Below are 22668 nucleotides of genomic sequence, written 5' to 3'. Positions count from 1 at the left end.
ATCTCAATTTGTAACAATGCAACTAGATTGAGGATTCTCAATCTTTTAAAATTTTCAGGCAAGAAAATATAGGGGTTTGTTAAATTGATTTTTGTTTTCCTCTTCCTTTTCATAGCAGCTCAGTTCAGTTGCAAGTTAAGCAAATGTTTTGCAGGGAATCAGTTTATCTAACTGCAATAACCTTACACTTAAGTTTCTGCCTTCAAGTGCGCTTAATTTGTATCCTGAGGTCTTCAGGGATATCTACAACATGTCACTTGTAGTCAGGTAAAAATTATTTCTGTCTTTCTCAGTGGGATACCCTGTCCTGGTGCTGACCCCTCAGAGAGGCGGCTCAGCCTCACCGTGGCCTGGGCTGGGTGTCCCTGGTTTCACCCTGCCCTGGGACCAGCGACTGCTGCCTGCCCTGCTCCCGCAATCACCGCCTGAAACAACATCCCTTCTGTGGACCTGGGGCTGAGGGCTGGAGGCATGAGAGTATCCCAGACAAAAGGTGACATCTTGGGAAGGGGTGTTTTATGCAGCAGTTTCTTCTGTTTTGTTAGTGAGGATTTTCTGTGCTACACACATCATATTCCCTCCTCTACAGTCTGTGCCATACAGTTCACTATCTAAATTAGTCAACACTTGATATGATTAGCTCAGGGATTTTTCTGCTGAAATAATGGAAATAGAAAAGAATAGCTTCAATACATTTAATATTGAAGTAGAAAGCTTTGGCTTTGACAGAAATAATTGTGCCACTTTGTGTTTGGTTCATACAAAGATCTTCAAAGAATGATGAACAGCCAAATAAGTGACCTCATGACAATCTGCTTAATTAGAATAAATTAGGAGAAAATATTGTTTTAGCAGAAGAAAATCACTGGACTTGTCTCTAACAAGATACTTAATTATATACATCAAGGGGAATTGCTTAAGGGACATATTTTTTCTTCATCTGTGTAACTCATTTAACATATTTCCATCTTTGTAAATGTGACTGGGGAGATACATCAAACTGGATAAATTAGATCTAATTTCAGCACCCATATAAACTTTTACAAAGTTCCAACCAATCAAGAAAGATTCAATCCCAAAGCTGATTCTGACTTTAATAAAAATTACATTTTTTACTTTTGATGAGTGAATAAATTCAGGTGTAATATCTTAATGACACACTGCAAAGAAAAATTGCCATTGTTTTCAAGTTCAGCTAGATGTTTAGTGTTGTGAATAATAACATAGATTTGAAAAACAAAACAAAATGTAACCAAGAAGAATGAAAGAACTTTATTTTAATGTTAGGATTTTTTTCCTTTAAATCACATGATCAAAAATTTGAATTTCGGAGATAAAGCATGAATTATATCTAATATTTTGTTTAAGAAAGATACATTACAGTACAAATAACAGAAGAATATAATCTACCCGCAGGAGTGTATAAAATATCTACCTAAACACATACAGACTGACACATGTATGTGTACTCACATATACAGGAATGCACAGACTATAAATAATCTTACATATTGCAACAAAAAATAGAAAATATAAATCCTTACTTATAGCATTATTAGTATGTATTCCAATATTTCATTATACCCTCTCCTACTATTATCTGAGACAACAAACGATAAACAGAAGCTGTCAAAAGAAAGAGAACTACCAGAAATACTTTAGCTTCTACATATCAGTCCTGAGAAGTATTAAATGCTTGAGTACTGAAAGGATTAATGCTCATGATTTTGTTATAATTCAGTTTACATAGGAGTATTGGATCATGATACTGTCTTGTATTTTAAATCAGAAAAATTCAGAAAAAGACTGGAGAACTGCTTTCATATAAGTTTCAGTGTCACAAATGTTTAAATCAATTTTATAAAGCTAGCTAATCTTTTGTCCAATGTAGACAGCATATTGTAATCTGTACTCTTGATTCAGAGTTAAAATATCAAGCTTAAAAAGTCACCAAAAAAGAAAAAAAGTTAGACTATGTATTGTTTCTTACAGGATTACATCTTGAAGCTACTTTTCATGACTGAAGGCCTTTTCCTTCCCTAAACTAAGTCATCAGATAGAACTTTCTACCAAAGAGCTCACAAAATAAAGATATAAGATTGATTTCTTTTTAAAGTGATTTCATTTGGTATATTGCCTTTTTTTTTCTTTTCCTTATCAGCTTCCAATCTATTTAATTCTCATGCTTAGAAGTATTTGGATGTCGTCCCAGCTTGATCACATAATTTTAAATTTTCTTTATTTTAATTTATTTCACATTTAAATTGTACTCTGATGAGCACATTCCATCTGCTTACTGTGCAACTGACAAATAGCTTGCAAATTAATGACCTCAAGCTGTGAGGAGCCTCTTTCTCTTGAGTTCAAAACTCATATGAACTCAATGTTGAAGTTCCTAACATTTTTGAGGGTCTGAAATGCCATTAGTGAACTACATAATGAATCACGTTTGGAAGTGGTTTTAGTGGAAAATTGTGTAATAAGATGTCCTTGTTAGAAGATTGTAATTTTTCTTTTAATGTTACCATTGCATTTTTTCCCCAGAAAACTGTATATGACCTTAAGCTATTTTTATGTCTTCTCTTCATATAATACCTCTTGGTAGGTAAAGCTACATAGGTCTTCACATTAATGGGTTGAACACTAACAAATCAACATCATTTCTTAGACTTAATAGGAAAAATTAAACCAAGCAACATATAATATTTTCTTTATATCTTGTTTTCAAATTCCTATAATAAATAATAATTTATAACTCAGATAATAGATGCTATTTTTTTTCAGAAACCAGATTAAAACAAGGGGACTTTTATCCCCTTGACAGTATGTATATGGATTATGTCATAATGGGACACATTGGCATTAAAGTTCTGGAATAGGTAAATATAGCATAAGACCTTTTTAGAGAAACTACACTATTTTGTAGCAATTAGAGATATAAAAGGAACAGTAGAGTCTCTCAAATATCTTAAACAACTTACATTTAGATTACTGAATCCTGATTTTGGTCAACACAGCTCGTTGCCATAAACTAGAACTGTGCCATGGTTGCAATGAGTGGCATCACAAGTTAATTACAATAACATTGTTACATGAAGAGCAACAAATGTCCCAACTCTATCTACAAACTGCAATTTATTTTTCATTCTAGCAGGATCTTGGAATTCACAGAGTTGATTTTTGGTGAAATTACAGTGAAAGGTTTATTTCAGGAGTATATGGAAGATATTTAGACTGCTAAGGGCTTTTTCTGGCCATGGTAATTGAAAAGGTTCTAGGCAAAGAAAATTCTCTTTACAATGAAAATATTAGGACTGAAGGAATACAAGCAAGGTGCCCACAACATTTCATCTGAGCTTCTCCTTGATTAAACTGCCATTAAGGATTGTGTGATTTTAAATACTTTGCCCTCATAAACGTACCTCAGTTGAGATATCAATCTTGAATTGAAACCAATTTAAAAAAAAGTATGTGAAAAATAAGAAAAATAACACAATAATCAACTAGTCATCTTGAATAATTACCCTATTTTCAAATGTTCTAATCTGAACAGCCTCAGGGTTTCATATGAGCACTCATCCCAAAACAGTTATGATCATTTTCCACAGATGCACTGGGGAACTCTTTTAGACTCATCTCTCTTCTATTGGAACTATTATCCAGGAAATCTCTGTAACTATAAAATTGAGAAATGTTCTTGGGCCTATGACAGCAAACATCAAGTGAGGAAAATTTTACACTATGCTACAAGTGTTCTGCAATGTTCTGAGTACTTTAAAAAATAATTTAGCTTCTAGTCACATTACAGTATCTGAATCAAATGCACTTTAATCAATTATACTTCTCAGAGCTTTCTTCTAAAATAGAAAAGTACATATTAATCTTGTTAAATTATCACTACAAATTTAAATCATCTCTCCAGTTCTATTAGCTTTTTTTCTCCTGATAAAAGCAACTCATTTAACACAACTATCCTATTAATGCAATTTGCTTATATAAACATTCTGCATTTTGTTTTGAACCTATGGTTCTGCTAGCTGAAGCCTTCTCTAGGAGTTTCATAAATTTGCTTATGAAGCAGGTTATCTTTGTACTTTACCTCTGCAAAGCCTATAGTGTGTTTCCAGTTAGTTGCAGTTTACTTACATTGTCTCAATTTTTATGTTTGTGTTTATAAATCTCATGAAACTGAAAACCCTTAAAAATGGATTTTGACTTTCCATGAGCTGAGGAATCTTGTACTCACAAAATCTTGATTGGCAAAGGCAGAAATGTTTTTAGCACTGTAGTCTGTCCCATTCACTCTAGAATTCCTTAAATTTCATATGAACAAGTTAATGGAGAAAGATGGAATTAGTCTGGATAAAAATGTAATTTTAGAGCTTAATTTTCTTTATTTTTAAAGAAAAAGGACACAAAATTCCATGAGGCTATGAGATGGTAATTGCAGGTACTTCTACTGCTCTCAAAGCACAGTGGCAAAAGGCAGGGCTTGTATGAAAGAAGACAAGAAAGTTAACTTTATTGTTAAAGATTTTTATATACATTGATACACTGAATAAGAAAAGTATTAAAATTGTTGCTTTGTTTAATTTTAAAAGAACTTCTTTGCATAGGAGACATTCCTTATTCAACATTTCCTCTTTGTCCCAGGAGCACATGTCATGATAATTGTAATTTCACAATCTATTATTTTGCTTTGTCAAATCTTTGTCAAAGCTTAAATATATGTTATAAATTTAACTCAAACATTAAAACATTCAATCATTAAAAAAAAAGAGAGAAAGTGAGATTCTTTCATGAAATCCTCACAGGCCAAATCAAGAATTGTGGTGCAGATTAATGGACAGTGGGATGGATTGAGAACTGGTTGAGGTTATGGAGTCTCCCTTACTGGAGATATTCAAGAAGTATCCGGAAACAATCCTGTGCCATGTGTTCTAGGATGACCCTACTTGAGCAGGGAGGTTGGAGAGCTTGACCCACTGCAGTCCCTTCCATCCTGATCCATTCTGTGATTCTCTGATTCTGTGATACAGGAAAACAAACAAAACATAATTCTACTAAGTGCATTGGAGCTGGGGATGCAGATTCATATCATGGTAAGACTACTTTCTACGAGGTAGGAATAATTAATAATTTAGTAATTTATTTGAATTGCTCATACATCCCCAAAAATAAAGACATCCTGGTTTGAGATTTATACCTTATAAGACTTGAATCATGTCTTATTTTCCACTGTCTTGGAATTTAAAAGTATCAGTTACAGTTGGTATGGTTTATTACCTGAATATTTTTAAAAATTATTTTAAAAATACAAATTTTTAAAGTAATATTTTTTCAAGTGTCTTGTAATTTGTCTTCCTCTTAGATACATAATTTTTTCAAAGCTCTGTTCATGTTTTGCACCCCTGATATATACTCTGCTGAATTTCTCCATGCTGTTTCAAATGCTGCAATAAGTAGAAAAAAATTGCTCTTAGCAGACTGGAACACAATATTCTGATTCTTATCAAAAGACTGTGTAATCTTACTTGAGAAGTATTATGCTGCCACTTTGTTTCATTGTCTTAGTGTTCCTCCTTCACAGTTTTCACATTTAAGTCACCTCAAAAAAACTTAACAATAGTATAAAATCTGACTTATAGAAGAATAAAAATGCAGGTGTTGGAGTAGTGGTTGCTGCTGCCTACAACCTGTTCCCCACAAGCCTTTCCTGTAGAAAAGCAAGCTGAGATAACCTTCAGGCAATGCAGGCAGACCCTCACTCAACACTCACTGCAGCTGGCTCAGCAATAGAGGCAAGAAAGGCTCTTTTTGCAGGGTTTTACTCCAGAGGAGGATGTCACATGTGGCTGAAGGGAACCCAGCAAGGCAAAAGAAGCCAAGACATGGAAGAGACAGATTAAGAAGGGGAAGGAGTGGGGGGCAGAGCTAAGGGCTGGGCAGAGGGGTTTGGTCTCCAGGGAAAGGGGGCGGCCACCAGAGATACCAATCCAGTGAGGGGACAGGGAAAGGAGAAACCAGGGGAAGTTACACAGGGGAAGTTGACACAGAAGTTCATTTGGGAGTCTGCTTTTCCCCCCAGGAGGACTGACTCTATGGTAAGTAGTTACTGCCCTTGCCAGGGCCTAGGACTTGGGAATTGACCAGTCTGGGAGAGCTCATGGGATGCTACATAAGAATATATAAGGAGCCCAGGACACCTTGTTTATTTGAATAATTAGCATTCTAATATAATTCACTTTGTTTCTAATGTATTCTCATTTTTTAGCTTCACACAGTGCATATCTTATATTACCACATTAATATTTATAAATTGGAGGGGACCTTAAAGGTCATCTAGTTCCAATCCCCCATCATGGATAGGGATACCTCCCACTGGACCAGCTTGCTCAATGCCCCATGCAACCTGACCTTGAACACATTCCAGTAAAGAATTTCTCCCCAATATCTAGTCTAAATCTACTTTCTTTCAGTTTGAATCCATTACCCCTTTGTACTACATGTACAGATCATTGTAAAGACCCTTTCCAACTTTCCTGTCAGTCTCCTTCACATACTGGAAGGCTGCTCTAAGGTCTTTCTGAAGCCCTTTCTTCTCCACACTGAACAGCCCTAACTCTCTCAGCCTGTCTTCATAGGAGAAGTGCATCAGTTCTGATCTGGTTTGTGGCCACCTCTGGACATGCTCCAACAGGTTCATGTCCTTCTCACATTGGGAACTTCATGAGATTATAGTATATGGGCAGAATCACTTCTGTCAATCTGCTGGACAAGCTTCTCTTAATCCACCCCAAGTTCCAGGCTGCAAGTGCACATTTTCACATTTCACATTTCCATGTTGAGCTTCTCATTCACCAACACCCTCAAATCCTTCTCCTAAGGGCTGCTCTTAGTCTTTTCTCCGTAGTCTGTATTTCTATTTGCCTTGTTCAGTTTCCTGAGATATGCACAGGCCAAACTCTCAAGCCTGCCAGTGTCCCTCTGGATGTCATCCCTTCCCTCCAGCATGTTGACTGCACCACACAGCTTGGTTTTGTCTTGCAAACTTGCTGAGCATGCACTCAATCCTACTGTCAATGTCACCAACAAAGATTTTAATAGTGCCAATCCCCATACTGACCCCTGAGTAATGGCACTCATCATTGGTTCTCCATTTGGACATTCAGCCACTGATCACAAATCCTTCAATGAGAGCATTCCAGCTAATTCCAAGCTAGTGATGGAATTGCTGGGTTCAAAAATTGTGAACTCTTTCTGAAGGACCACATATCTTAATTTTTCATACTGTACATCAGCACTTGATGGGCAATCCTTTTCCATTTTACTTGCTTTTTTTTGTCTGGCTCACTGTTTTATCAATTTCATCTGATTTAGCAGGTTTAGTGAGCTTACAATAAGTTCCTTGCATTAATTAGACTTTAAATAGCAGAAAATTGGGTGAGTAGATTAAACTCTAGCAAACATGTCTTCCATCTACAATTATTTTAGGTCATGCTATTTTTAGTACTTATGCCTTCTAGGCCAAAGATTCATGCAGACACAGTACATATATCTGTGACTGTGAGCTGTGATTTATAACCTTAATATCCATTAATACAGTGAACAAAAACTGTCATGTATTCCAGGGGTATAACTCTGATAATGAGCACCATTGGCACAGCATAAAGCTTCCTGTCTGCCTATATTCCTATATAAATATACATCATGCAACATATGGGAAGCATATGTGAGTTTACAGTAATTTCAGTCAAAACATGACATTAAGGTCCCAAGTATTTTATCACTACTGTTTGTTTTGTGTCTTAATACAAGACACTTTTAAACAACACTATCAGGTACCTTTGGCTATGTAGCAGATTCTATGGATTTCTCAGAAAAGAAGCTTGAATAAAAATGTTTATATTAGTGGTGAATTTACACTGAATGGTTTGTTATCTGTCATGGAACTTTCATTCAGAGGAGGAAGTGAAAGTTCTTCCTATTTTTCAGCAGAAAATAATCAATTAACAAAAGGAGATTTTATTGCAAATTTTGTTTTCAACTCTTTTACTACAAATTCCTTTAAAAAATAAAGAAAGAAATGTTAAGAAGCTATTGTTATTTACTCTCAATTTCATTTTCACCTTCCATACAATTAAACTTCCAAGGATATATGGACAATATATTTTTGTTAAAATTCTGCTCCATTATTCCTAGAAAGAGTTGGAGAAAACTAGTTTTTCAGATATATGGCATAGTTTAGTGGGACTTTTCCTTTCAATACTTCTTTACTCATTATAAATGCAAATTAAAATAATGTGTTTTGTTCTCCTAAACAGGGTCTCAAGTCTTGTCTAAAATCATTGAGATTATAGAGACTTTCCACCTCCAAAATAGGAGCTCTAAGCTTCAAAACTCTCCAAAATTTGAAGAATGATTAAAAATATCACAGGAACTGTCTCATCTATTCCTACAGAATATATTCATTCTGAAGGGCATCTTTATCCACATGAATAAGAAGAAGGTTTTCAGAGGTAATTAGCATGGACTGACTAAAGGTTAATCTTTAGGTTGTTTGACCAACCCAATCGCCAAAAAACAGGACATGGTATAGTGGTGGCTATCACTGATATTTCTTGGGCTGGGCATTGATAACCTGAGATTACTGAGATGTAGTTTTCAAAGAAGGAAAATAATAAAAAGACACTTACTTTACCTTTATAGATTAAATTGTAGTATGAGTTCAGAAGGAAGGTGCAGTTCCAGAAAAGACTGAGAAAACCTTCCAGAGTCATTAAATAAATATCAAAATACCATTGAAATTTGTTCCTTGGTAAAAATTCAGGAGAGACTTAAATGTACAGCTGTTCACAGAAAAAGATTAAAGGATAAAGCAAGAAGTAGAACATCTCTAGAGATGGATATGAAACTACTCCAGAGAATAGTTTTTAAGATTTATCAATTTTTCCTTTTCTTTTTCCATTTTCTTTTAGAAAGCAAGTAGGAAAATGCTACAAAAATATTTTTCATACTTTAAATTATTTTTTGAAATAGGTTTGTTTAGTTAACTTGTTATATGGTGTCTATTGTGATCACTACTTTCCTGAATGAATTTGAATTTTTTTCTTTTTGGTATTAGGCCAGCTGAAATATCTACCAAAATTTGTCACCTTTAAATTTCCAGTGTAAACAATCCATTTTAATTGTCATCTACTAAGGCTTATCAGCAGGTACGCAAGTAGACTATTTTGCCAGTTACTGTACACACAGCTAGTATATTATTAGGGAATATATGGAATACTGGAACATTGCAACGGAAGATCATTAATGACATTTTAAAGAGTAAATGAAATGAATTTTAATTATGTAGTTCATTTTACTCTTCAATATTTGGACGTATATTGACAATATACTGAATATATTGAAGTCTATTTACACAGAAAAACTAATGTCCCAAACCAGTTCTGTATGCAAATGTAAAAGGCATAAAGTTCAGTTTTATATGAAGATCCAAGTGATATATTATGTCAAGAAGAACAGCCTCAGTACCTGCACTAAGTTTTATTCAAGCTTAACACACTTAGAACTAAGGGGTAAACCAAAGAACCAAAATTAACCTATAATCTATTCCTCTCCGGTACATAGGAATACAATTTTCACTTATAAACTTGTCTTAATTGCTTATTTTTTTGCCACAGGTCATGCCCAAGATGCTGGCATTTGAGAAAAGATAAACATCTTAGAACCCAATCCATTGCTACTACGACTCTTAAAGTTTTGTAAGTTACCCAGCAGTAAGCTTTCTCTACTGTGTTCTTAGTATGCCTAACACACCCCAAAAAATGTTTAATACAATTATTGTAATCAATTGCCTCTAAACCAAAGAATACTTGGAGCTGTCTAAGAGGATAAAGACTGCTAGTCGGCAGGCTGTGAGAGAAAAAAAATTTCAAGCAGAATAGAAATTTTCATCACTAATTTGTAAATTTTTCTCATCAAGCTGATGAATTCTCCATCTTTCCTGTCACACTGCTTTCAAAATTATAATGAACGTATTGTGAGATTAGGGAAAGTAAAGAAAAGAGAGCAAATTCTATTAGTAAAACTCTCAACCAAGAGGGCCCTGGTTTCTATTGTTTAAATTGCTTATGTATTTTTATTATTCAGTCACCAAAAAATAGAAATAATTAGAGACTTGAGTCCCATACTTTAATATTGTGCATTGTAGACATGGACAATATTAATTTCTGTCTCAGCTTCCATATTGCTCATTTCCTTCTGCACAGAACAAGAGATTCACAAAGCAGGTCGAGACTTTCATAATGAAAGCTGTAGCTTTGAATACTCTTAGGTCAAACCTGGATTCCTGACTTGCTGTACTAATACAGTTTTGTGCAAAAAGGGTGAGGAAACTTCAAACATCTCATTCTGTAAGCACTACTAAATGCTTGTCTATCATTTAGTGACAGTGCTACTAATCAAACAAAGCAGGTTCTGGACAGAATTGAAACCTAGAGTTCAAAACTATAATCCATGAACAACCCAGTACATCTGGAGCTAATAGACACTTCTCTGATTTTTTTTTTTTTTCCAAAGGAATGGGACTGATGTAATTTAATTTAACCATCTAATATTTGCACATTTTACTTAGCTATTCACCAAGTGAATTTCTTTGAAGACAGGTATGTAAAAATCTAAAAGCAATACAGACAATTTTTGTTTAAGACCATTTGCCTAATTTTTTAGATAAACTTAGATTAAAAGGCCTCTATTTTATCAGATTCCAGAATTTTGTGTTTATTGCACAGTTAAGGCCATTCACATTTATTGCAGTCTAGCACTTATCTTAAAACTACTCGTGGTTGAGGCTGCAAGACAGAGGGCTGTGATACACCAAAATTGGTGTGGAAAGCATGCCAAATGAAAGTCAAAATATGCATTTTCTTACAGTAGAAACTGCTTTTTAGAAAACAGCACATGCAGAAGAAAAGCTGTGGCCACTATTGTGCACTATTTTAAACAAAGGAGATTAGTGGCTAAATCATCCAGTCAGAAAGAGATTTAGATTTAACTCCCTCCTTGGCCTGAAGGGGAGATTTAGAGCACCAAAAAGAAAATGTTTTTATCCTAGAGACAGAATAATGTTTTGTACTAATTTCTAGGGTATATGAACAGGATCAGAAAATAGGAGAGAGGGAGAGTGAAGTGCAGTAGAAACAGCTAAAAAATAATATTGCAGTAATACATATCACTTCAATGTCTTCAATTTCTGTGAGACAACATGAATTAAATTTTCTCCAACCAAAAACCTGATGAATAACGTATCGATGACATTTTTTTTTTTGGATATTCAAAGTATATAAATAGGAAAAAATGAATCCTACCTTATAGGTAATAGGTTTTTTCTTTCAAGTTTCCTGTTGGAAGCTTTCTATCAATATCTCTGAAAGTAATATTGTCTATTAATTAAATAAATAGAATAGGTTAAAGACTAAGTTTTGAGCCATTACCAAAATAGTAACAAATTTCTCCATACAGTTCACTTTTTTACTGAACTACCAAGGAAAAAAAAAAAAAAACAAAAAAAAACCCAATAAAAAAAACACTAAGTGACTGCCTGCAAACTGATTGTAAGAATCAGATTTTCAGCACTAATGTACCCAAAATAAAACTGATAAATTTTTTGACACAATGCAGCTAATTTGGCTACTCCCACAGCCAAAGGGATTTCCTTACAATAAACTGTATGAACAATTTTGTATTAGTGTTTAGGTCTGTATTTTGTTCATATTCTTTTTACTGCTATAAATGTATCAATCATAATCAGCAGTAGTAATATGACTTTGTAATAGCTGTGCTAGGTAAGAATTAGGTAGCTAACTTTACTCATTAAGGAAGTACAATTATATGCTATCAACCAGCAGTACTTCCCTTCTTACTGTGGTGATGACTCCATAGATGTGGAGATTTTTCTGAAACATTGCATTTTTTATGATTAGCTCTTAATGCTGCATTTTGGCTTTGCGGTCCTTTCAGGTACAGAAAATGCTATGTGACAAAAGAATAAACAAAAGGCAAGAAACAGATCTTAGTGCCCCCAAAAATATATTTCAGTTTGAGGCATACTTGAGTACAATTTTATGGACTGAGGTACAAATATAAACCAAGAGGATTGCATCAGAAGTTACAAAAAAAAATCAACTCACTAGCCTATTTTATAATATATATAAGGAAATTGAAGCATAGGATGATTGGTTGCATGGAATACCTGAGTTTTTTTGGGTGCAAAACAACCACCCATGGAGCATGGCATATGTCTCTGCTAATTTCAAGCAGATGATCACATTATTTTCCTTTATAATCTCTTAATTTATTAGTCTCACTTATTTTCTTAAGAGACTCTGTGGCCGTAAGTGTTAGGGAAAAATAGCAGGAAATCCATGGTAGAACACTTACAATACTTAAAAATTACCAATTTGAGAAATTCTAAGTGTTTATTATACAAAAATGCACTCTGATAAATTTTACTTTATGAGAGTGAAATCTCATCTTGTAAAGCAAATATTTTCATTTTTGACTTTACCACTGACAAATATCAGCAAACAAAATACTTTTCTATTTACAATCTTAATTAGTGAATTTGCCATAAATTAAACTAAACTATGGAAAAGAACAGGCAAACACTCTAGCAAGATATGAGATAAACCTCACATGTTCTTAAGCATAGTCTGAGTGAAATGAAAGAAATCTATTTCTGAGCATGCACATTTATTATTTTAAAATCCCAAAAAAGGAATGTAGAGATTAGTCTTGTAGGAGCTTCACTCAATAGGTGGCATCACCTAAGGGATTCACATTTTTTTCTCTATCAAACAGTATGGAACAATTTTGGATTTACTTTCCACCGTAGCCAATAAGTAAACTTATATTGTTGTACATTAAGTTCAAATCACTAATTGCATGAAAAAGCTTTTAATCAATATTTTGTGATTTTTAACATATTGATAATCTCAAAAATTTTTTCATTGAGGTGGTGGAAGGATCAACAGGTGAATGGCTATGAAATAGGTGAGGTTCAACGGGTGGACTTCTTGCTTTGGAAAAAAATTGTCTGGTGCCTTTAGGAGAGCTTTCCCTGTGAGAATTGCATCCAGTATCTCTTTGTCTCCATTGAATCAGCGGCCTGTTTCCAGCCCCTGTCCACACTCTACTCTCTTTGTTGTAATTCAATAAAGCTCTGCCAGGGAGCAGTAGCCTTCTGTCACTGCCATTTTGTCTAGGTCTTGGAGGAAAAAAAAAAAAAAAAAAAAGATCTGTGGGTAAAAATGTTCTGTTTCCTTCCCACACAGACAGGGACAGGGACTAGGACAGAGTTCAGTGTTACTGATAAAATGTTTTTATTTCTTTATTAGTTGAAGTAAGAGGAAAAACTAGGAATTGTCCATCATCATGCATTGCTTATTTTATGTATTGTCACAGACAAGAAACACACTATTACTAATTTTAGTTTGCTTTGTTCATCTCATTTTACTTTGGATAGCTTACAAATGTGACTGGCTACTGTGATATAACTGAGGTTTCATGAAGTAAGATCCTACCAGGACTCTGCTGTGTAAGGTGTGCTGTACAGCTCAAAGCTTATGAAATATTTGAAATCACACTACTTCTTCAGTTCAGTTTAAATAAATTATCCTGATTGAATAGGGGAAATCAGGAAAGTCCAGAGAAAAGGAAAGTGTTTGGAGTGCTGAGTTCTAAAGGATGAAACAATGATATGATCCCAATGATAAGATTCCCATAGTCAATGAAGTGCTACCTTTCAGCCTATTTAGGGTCAGTGATTTTCCCTCTCATTAGGTGGCAGTATGCCAAACAATAGTTTAGTTCTTCTGTTCCTAGTTGCAATATTTGTAAGGAAAAAAAGCAAGAGAAAAATTTTTAGGTGCTTTGTGAGATTCTATATAGTCCCTTTTCTTTTTATGGTCTCTCATTTCTTATATCTGTCCATCATTTGTTATGGTAAAATTAATTATGTATCAGGAAGTTTAATCTGTTAATTAGACTGTGTATACATAACATTTATTGCAATGGTTTGAAATACTTTTGAAAACATGGCCAGGACTCTTTTCATAACATAACTCTGAATTAAACTACATTTTTGTTGCCCTTTTGTGATTCCGTCTAACTTCCTTTAGTACCTCAATAGAATATTCTCCGTGAAATAAAAAATAAAATCAACAACCAATAATTTGTGATACAAAACAGTCTTGTAGAATTGAAAAACAAAAAATCTGATGTTATCTGATGATTTACTCCCACAGTAAGAGAAAAAAATATGTGCAGTGTGTGATTTTTTTGGTGAATTTGACAAGTTTCATACCAAACCTTATGCAACTAGAGAAAAGGAGATTCTAAAATCCAAACATCCACCCTTATAGACTGCTTCCTCTCCTGTATATCATATGTTCTATACCCCATATGCTTCCCATATTCCATTCATTTTCTCACTCATCCACACAGTAGCTATATTCATACCAAATAAAGCTCTTAAATAATGGGCACAAAGACTGAGAATTGGAAACTAGTAGGAAAAAAAATCCTTTTCACACTATCCTTCCTTTAGTGAGCACGGGAAAATCTCTGCTCCCAGCTTAAGGAAATGCACTTACCAGTAGTGTTCCTTTATTTCCCCAGGAGACATACTTAATTCTCCAGAAAGCCATTTGGGGCAGCTAGACTGCATTTTCTTGACCCTCCAGAGATCTAGGAAAAAATACATGGACACTTTTTTCCTTAATTTAGACACTTAGGTTTTTGTATCTCACAATCATGGAATAATTTAGAAAGAATTTCTAAAAGTCATTTAGTCCAAGACCTCACTTCAAGCAGCATCAAAGAGATCAAGGTTAAGAAGCTTGAGTTTAAAATACCTCACCCTCAGGGATGGAGATTCCATTCCCAGCCTCTATGGGAGACTGTCTCAGTTTTTGGTTATTCTAGTGGTGAAAAACTTTACCCTGGTATCTGATTTATTTTTCCTAATCAGAGGAAATTTCTGTCCTCCAGAGCTTCTTGTGTATCACTACACAACTCCAAGAAGAGTCTATCTGTCTTCTCTGCATAAAACTTCATTAATATTTTCCTAAGCCTGATCTTAACACTGCACAAACTCAGGTATCAGCCTCTTAAACTTATTTTGTGTTCCATACTCGTAATCATTGTGATAGGTCTTTGACATACCCATTCCAACACATCATTATAGTTCTTGCACCAGGGAATAAAAATTGGACACAGTATTCCAAAAGCAGACTCACAGCCACCAAATAGCAGGGAATAATAACTTTTCTTGACCTGCAAGAAACACTGCTCCTGCAAAGATATTTTCTTCATTCCATGGCTTGCAGGTCCTTTCCTCACATCATTACATAGTTTCTGGTGTCCTTAGATGATACAAATGCACTTTCAAATGAGGTCTAGAAAACAACTGGAAGGTAAAGTATGAGAATATGGTGTGTCAAGTAGTGTTTATCCGCAGTGACTTACACGTCACACAGAAGGTGAGAGTATGTAATCTCAGTTATACCTCCTAGCAATAAAAATTAATACATTATTATGGTATTAGTATCTCCAGTATGTTTTCTATTTAATATCTAAGCTACTTGTATGAATTTTAGTGTCTCAATATCTTTCATTTCATTAGAGTGTACAACACCACCTTGCTTTGGTATATGCCTCCAGTCATTTTAGAAAAGTAATTGAATATATGCCATTTCTGTGGCAAACATAACATTTGTTGGCTGCGAAATTCTACTTAAGTAGAATCAATCATAGCAATCAGTTATGGGGTAGGTAGTATACTGGCTACTGAGCAAATGTTTAACATTTCAGAATATTTCATTTTGTTTCAAAGTTTTCAATGTTTCTACAAAGTAAATTCTTTTTTAAGATAAGTGAGAGGGAATCTATAGTTTAAGAAAAACAAAATACCCAGGACCGTCCTTCTCCTTTAATTTGTGAAATTTATATGGAAAATTCAAAGCATACTCTATCTTCAAACAACTTGTGTCCTATGAGTTTTGCTTTTGTGTATGCACAACATATTATAGAGAAATTCTGATATAGAGATAAACTCATGAAATAAATTATCATAGTTTCTACATCAAGCAGAAAGAAATAAAAGAAATAAATACTAATGTGACATTCTTTTTTATGTCTGTCTCTCAATTTCTTTCTCATCTTGTTTTTTCTATAAGAAAAATTCAGGGAGTATAAAAAAAGATAGTGTTGTGCTGCAAATATTTTTTGAAAGGATTTTCCTGGAAAAAATCACTTTTATCTTGTAATTATGATCTATCTCAACGTGTATTTATTTTCAGATAAAATGAGTAAAATTTAGGGAAATAAGATTTTTTTTTCCCCAATAACTCCCGAAAAAGTTTTTAACTACAGCACTCCATTTGAATGTGTTTTTATTGAGTTTTTTGTTTAGTTTTGGTTTTTGTTGTTGTTGTTGTTTTATAACAACTTTCTATCTGTTTGCACTTCTGGTTTTTTGAGAAGCAACCTGTAGTTTTTCATGCCTTTGAAAGGCATGTCTTACATAACTTATGTTGAAAGGAATTAATAGATTTGAAATAAAAATACATTCTAATTTTAAAGCTCTTTTCCTTGAATCCCTTTGTATGCTCTCTTCTTATTTATTTCAAAACTATTTATTCTGGAAAAAAGTAGGACATCACTTGTCTTCTGTTGAAGATGTAATCCGTACTTCATGTTACCTATAATCATCAAACCATACTATAAAAATATCTGCAAGCACAGCTTACCTCAGAGTAGCTGAGACCCATTTTTGTGTGTCTTGAAGGTAATCTTATTTGACATTTTCTCCACAGTTAAAAATTCCCAGTAAAGTACAGTGCAGTACTAGCATGTCAGAAAAAAACCCACAAACACCTGACACCTAACTGTCTTGATCACCTTGATGTTAAAAGTAAAGCTCTCCAATAAAGTCAGATGCAGCTGATCTATGAACCTCTGAAGATCTGGGACATTTTCACAGAGAACTGCTAAACTCTTGATGTCTTTGCTTTGATTGCCTTCTTCCTCTCCTTTTTTTTTTTCACAGGGTCTTAACAGAGGAGAGAAAAGGGTCAGGCAGGATAAAACAAAAAAACAATTCAGTGGAGCAGTATCCTGCCCTGCCACAGGCTCTTTTCCCAGAGCAGCAGGTTTTCCGTCCACTATGCCAACATGGCCAGAAGAGACAATTAAACCTTTTATGCTTGATAGGCCAGCAGACTGGCTGGTTCTTTTGCAATTTCTATGGGAAACAACTCAAACTTGGAAAGAAAACAAGACTCCTATCCTAAAAAAATCTCATTCACTATTGTTCTTCTTCAATTAAAGAAATATTAATCAAATTAAAACATTCCTACAGCATGAAGTACAGAAATTACATTAACATCAAAATATTCAATTGCTGACTTAAGCAGTCTGTGAACAATAGATTGTCTATTAACTCTTCATGAGTCTTCAATGGTGTCTACTTCATGGCTTAAAAAGAAGTACTTAACATCATTTTTTTAAATTAACACAGTAATTCATTGTGAAAATAAACTGTACTTCACATGCTGTAACCAAACTATTTGAATCTGATAATCTCAGAACCATTTTATAGTGTAATAAAGAAATAAAGAACTAATGGATGTAGTTTGGATGTAGAAGGAATCTTTTTTTTTTAATGTAATGTAGAGATGTTACTTATACATTAAATACATTGACACAGTTTTCAAGTCAAGACAGAGCTGAATCTTGCAGAGATGGTGCATCATCCTCAGTGCCTTATCTATATATTGAGGAAATACTGCATTTAGAATTCCATACAGAAATGGTGTTGATTTATTTAAGTTTCATCTTCACTTGAAAGCTTTTGAGTTTAATATTTCATCCCCAAGAAAAGGCAGTGAAATGGTCCCAAACACGATTATAAACCACTGTTTTCCAAACCATAGTATATATTTAATAAAGTAATTAATGTATAGGTTTTTTATTCTACATTATGAGAGCACTCATTAAAAATGTCAAACACAGTACATAAAGTTTCTTTTTCCTAGGATCAATTACAGTACAGTCAGTCATAAGGGGTAGGCTTTGATGACAGACATCCAATCAGCAGAAGACTGCAGTGAGAAAACCACTAAACGTGAAAATTTATAGTCTCAAATTTTTTTTCCTTTCCAATGCTTCAGGAAAAAATCATCAGTGAGAGGAAAACTCTGTAAAAATATTATCAGAGGAAAATACTTATAAATAAAAGATCAATTGAACAGGAAAAATACATTTGGAAACCAGAATGCTACTAACTCTCTAAGGCATGTGTGTACATGTATATAGCTCATACATATGTTAAAGCACCAATGAAACAAGTGAGATTTACATTACACTTGGATATGGCACTGTTGTATGGCAGAGATAATGTGTGCAACTGAATATTTTACTTGCAATTTTTGTAAAAGAGTAGTGTCTACAATACTTTGGCTTGAAAATATCAGTGTATTAGCTATTTCAGAATATAAACATGGAATTTAAATTTGAATGAATTATTGGTAATTACATTTGTTTCAGATATTTGAACTTAAAGAAAAATAATCTTGTGGCAGACAGATATAATTTTATTATTTTACTTGAAATAGAGGAAAGGAACAATGATGAACAGAGATTAAAACAATGGAATTACTATACTGAATGTGTTTTTAAACTATTTAGCATGAAATGAAGTGCCAACACAAGTGTAAACCTGTTGCATTGTAAATGTTAAGAAATGAAAATTAGATGAATGGCATTGAAAATTATCAGAGCCACTTTTTAGAGATATAAATTATGCAGCCAAAATAGAATAGTGAACAGCTCTGATAGTGATTTTTCACATCCCTGCATCCTGGTAAACTAATAGATGTACCTTGCTCTTTTTTAATGAATTCCTAATTTAACTAACATGATTATACATCCTTTTTCCATGTCTATGGAATAGTTTATGCAGTATACTAAATACTCAACTAGGCTCAGCAGCTGCCAGTTAAGATTAGTTTTTTTGAGTTTTTTCAATAAATCTAACTTTCAATGACATTTCATAAAAAATTGCCACTGTTTCAAGGAAATTTACCATGTGGGATGCAATAAATTCCATTTTTCCATATAAAACCTGTTCTAAGCAACTCACAAAATTTAATAGCAAACGATAACCTTTCAAAACAGAACAGAATATCTAAAGATTTCCTATATGATAATGCCATCTCCGAAAGTGAACACCGATATTTTTAAAGTGGGAGATTAGTCCTTTCTGTTTATCTAATAAAAGTTACCATCACTTCTTTCACCACCTTTCCTTGGAAATCAATACAGTTGTAAAACCACTCTGCATTTTTACCAGGTTCAATTCATTTTCTGTGTAACTTCCATGTTCCGCATCAGGGAATTCCTGCCTGAAATTAAATTCATCTATTGTCTGTGAAGGAGAAACTGGAGAAAGATATCCTGATCTGCATTATTTCTTTGGCAGAAGTGGTTTGAAAACTATTGTCTATTGAGATGTAGTTTTAATTTTCTTATTCAATCCTGAATTGAGACTTGTTGCCAGTAGATAAGTGGGTCAGAATTATTCCCAATCACATAAATAGATAAAGTCATTTTTATTTCCCTCTGCTTTTTTTTTTTTTTTTTTTTTGTTTTCCTGCTGAAGCTACTGCTTAAGGATCTTGTTCCTTTTCAGAGAAGATCTGTTTTTTGCCAGGTAAAAGTATGTCTGGAAGGGTCTTCTAAAACCTGGCATAAACATACATAACTGAATTGACTTCTCAAGAGGCCATCATCACAATAGAAGAGCTAATCAAAGTGGCAAGTACATTAAAAACAGCAGAAATCAGTACACTGTCAATCTTGTCTGTGTTGTATTATTCTGTCTACTTGCTGTTTTCCTTTGCTTCCAAGATCACTCAGCCATGTAATAAGTAGATTTTCAATGTGTGGTACTTCCTTCATTAGTTGTTCTGTCATGCACTGGTACAATCAGAGATTTTCTACCTTTTTCCTAAGCAGGCTACAGTGATAAAGTAAATGCAAGTTATTCATGCTACAACAAAAATATCTGCTGGGTTTGCTTATCCAGTATTTTTCCTATGTTTTATACATATTATCCTGTATTTTCAAATGCACCAGTTTTACGCTTCAAAACTGCCATAACTTATGCCATAATTGATATTCTGACAAAAAGATAGCCAAAAAACCCCTGTGAAACTTACCAAGTTTCAGGCACTGATTGCTTTCATCAGTACAAGAGGCATTTCAGAAACAGTAAAAGAAATCACTGATTCTAATGAGATTTTGCTCTACATTTGTTTCTCAAGAGGTATCATAACTGCAAGGTTCAGACATAACTCAAGTCTCATAACTGTGGTATGTCAAGTCTAAATTCATGACAGACCTAAGGAACAACAGCACTACTAGAGCTGTAATCTAAAGCAAAAGTGATTAAAGGATGTGGCTGGCTAACATGAGAAGATCAAATGCTGAAACCTTTGTCAGCCTTTTGGATTTCAAGCTTTCAACTTTAATATCTTAGGAGAAAAACAGAAATAAATTATGCTGTTCTCTTCTGATTTGGGGAATGATATTTCCAATTCTCTGTCTAAGGAAGGGAAAGATAAGAATAAAAATCTAAGGTAAACTAGTTATGAGGATGCAATGCAACTCAGGAGAAAAGAGATCATGGCTCCATTAAGTGCTTAAGGGTTTACTTTATATTAACATTTAGTGAACAAAACATGTGAATGTCTCTTGTGAACAATACTCAAAACTTATTTGCCATATTCCAGGAAATTTTTCCATCAACAAACTCTTTTCTTTGAGCTAAATACAGTGAGTGATTATTCATGCAGAGTCTGCATGTGAGAGCAAATGAAACTTTCAGTCATAATACCTAGAGATATTTTTATTTACCAGGAATGAGATCTCAAATAAGAACAGATCTAAGAAAATGAAAAAAAAAAAAAAAAGAAGAAGAAAAGTAAAAATATAGATTATAAAAAAGCAGAAAAGGTGTATAACTCCAGTGAAAGGATAGTTTAAAGTTTCATTTTGCTAGGAATGGGTCAAGCAGGCAACGAGACAATGGTCGGTAAGGGGCCAGAAAGTTGATTAAAGCTCAGGAATTTTCTAGCAAATCAATTAATCTAGCAGAGGGAGAAAGAGATCTATGCCCTTGTTGGCCCAAGTTACTGATAGGTTTGAATATGAAACCAAACTGAAGGAGAATCAAGGTGATTAGTGGGTGTCTTGTGTGCGTGTGTGTATATATATATGTATATATATATTGTATATATATATATATATATATATATGTATGTATGTATTTATGTATGTATGTATGTATGTATATAATATAACCAGAAAAAACAACCCTTTTTTTTTTAATTCATAAAAAAATCACAATAACAAATCACCAAACAGTTGCCTAAGGCACTATTTTATCAGACATTTCAAGTGTCTTCTGATGTACTAATTTATATATATATATATATATATATATATATATATATATATATATATATATATTCCCTACATAAGGAAAATAGTATCAGGAAGAGAGATTTGATGAAAGAGAGGTAAAAGAAAACATTTTGTGGCATGCATGAAACCTGTATGCCAATATTATATTTAATAACTATTCTAATAAACAACAATGCCCCTCCTAATTGAATCCATAAGAAAAAGCTATTATCTTCAATAAAAATAAGTAAACTAGACTAAGCCTCATAGTTCTGTTTTCCCAATCAATCCTATAATTCTTCTGAATATATTCGGTGCAGCATGTTAAAACTTACAAAATCAATCTATTTTTCTTTAACATATATATCAGTGAAATATATCTTCCATCATAATTTAAATAATCAAATCAGTCATAATTTAAGATATTTATAATATTTCTTCTTGAAATCATCTCAGTGTGTAAAATTTATGTGGGAAATTGGGATGAGATTTAATAGCTTTTTGATGCTTAGATCCCCAAAATAGCAGAGATGTTTAATTCTGAACATTAAGTTAATAGTGAAATCAATAGAAGGTCATACTTTCCAACTTCAGAATTCTCTTCCTTACACCACTCTCAAAGTCAGTAGGCTGATTTATTAAACAGAAACATGTAAAATATATGGGTCAAGATTTTAGAAATAATACTGGGTTTTATCCTTAGGTACTCACTTGTGGCACAGCAAAGGCAGCTTTAAGAGAGATAGATTTGTCTATTCAGTTTTAGTTTAATGGTGGAACAGTACAAATTTTTGCTGTATTATGGTCTAAGTCAGATTCTGCAGAAAACAAACTCTCAAAGACTTACACAGATTATTTTTATTATAGCAAATTCATAGCAATATTATATGTATTTGCCAGTAAATAGTTATAAGTAATGTAATTGTGATGTAACATAATACTCACATCATGTAGCTTGCAGTGTGTAATGTTATGTGAAAAATAGCTGTAATTATTTTAAAAAATATACATAGTAGCATCAGGACAAACAGGCATAGGAAAAGTAGGTTATTATTAATGCATAAAACCCTTAGGATGTGTCCACCAGAACCACAAGAAGGAAGAATACTGTTGTGCAGTGAGAGCTAGAGCTTAAGATCA

General features: G+C 33.6%; 1 long non-coding RNA gene across 2 annotated transcripts; it reads right to left on the bottom strand.

Annotated features, from left to right (window-relative positions):
* Positions 1-1249: 1249 nt before the first annotated feature.
* On the bottom strand, positions 1250-21324 carry LOC110468098 (uncharacterized). Of its 2 annotated transcripts, XR_014953631.1 has the most exons (5): positions 16812-21324; positions 15337-15469; positions 14655-14748; positions 11370-11444; positions 1250-5028 (listed from the first exon to the last, which is right to left on the bottom strand). It is a non-coding gene; the product is annotated as an uncharacterized LOC110468098 (long non-coding RNA). The 2 variants fall into 2 exon arrangements; XR_013339750.2 differs by lacking the exon at positions 15337-15469.
* Positions 21325-22668: the final 1344 nt, after the last annotated feature.

This window comes from Lonchura striata, chromosome 3 (assembly GCF_050655825.1).
Source record: "Lonchura striata isolate lonStrDom1 chromosome 3, ASM5065582v1, whole genome shotgun sequence".
Taxonomy (NCBI): Eukaryota; Metazoa; Chordata; class Aves; order Passeriformes; family Estrildidae; genus Lonchura; species Lonchura striata.
The sequence above is the reverse complement of the archived record's forward strand: the minus strand, read 5'-3'. Positions and strand labels throughout refer to the sequence as shown.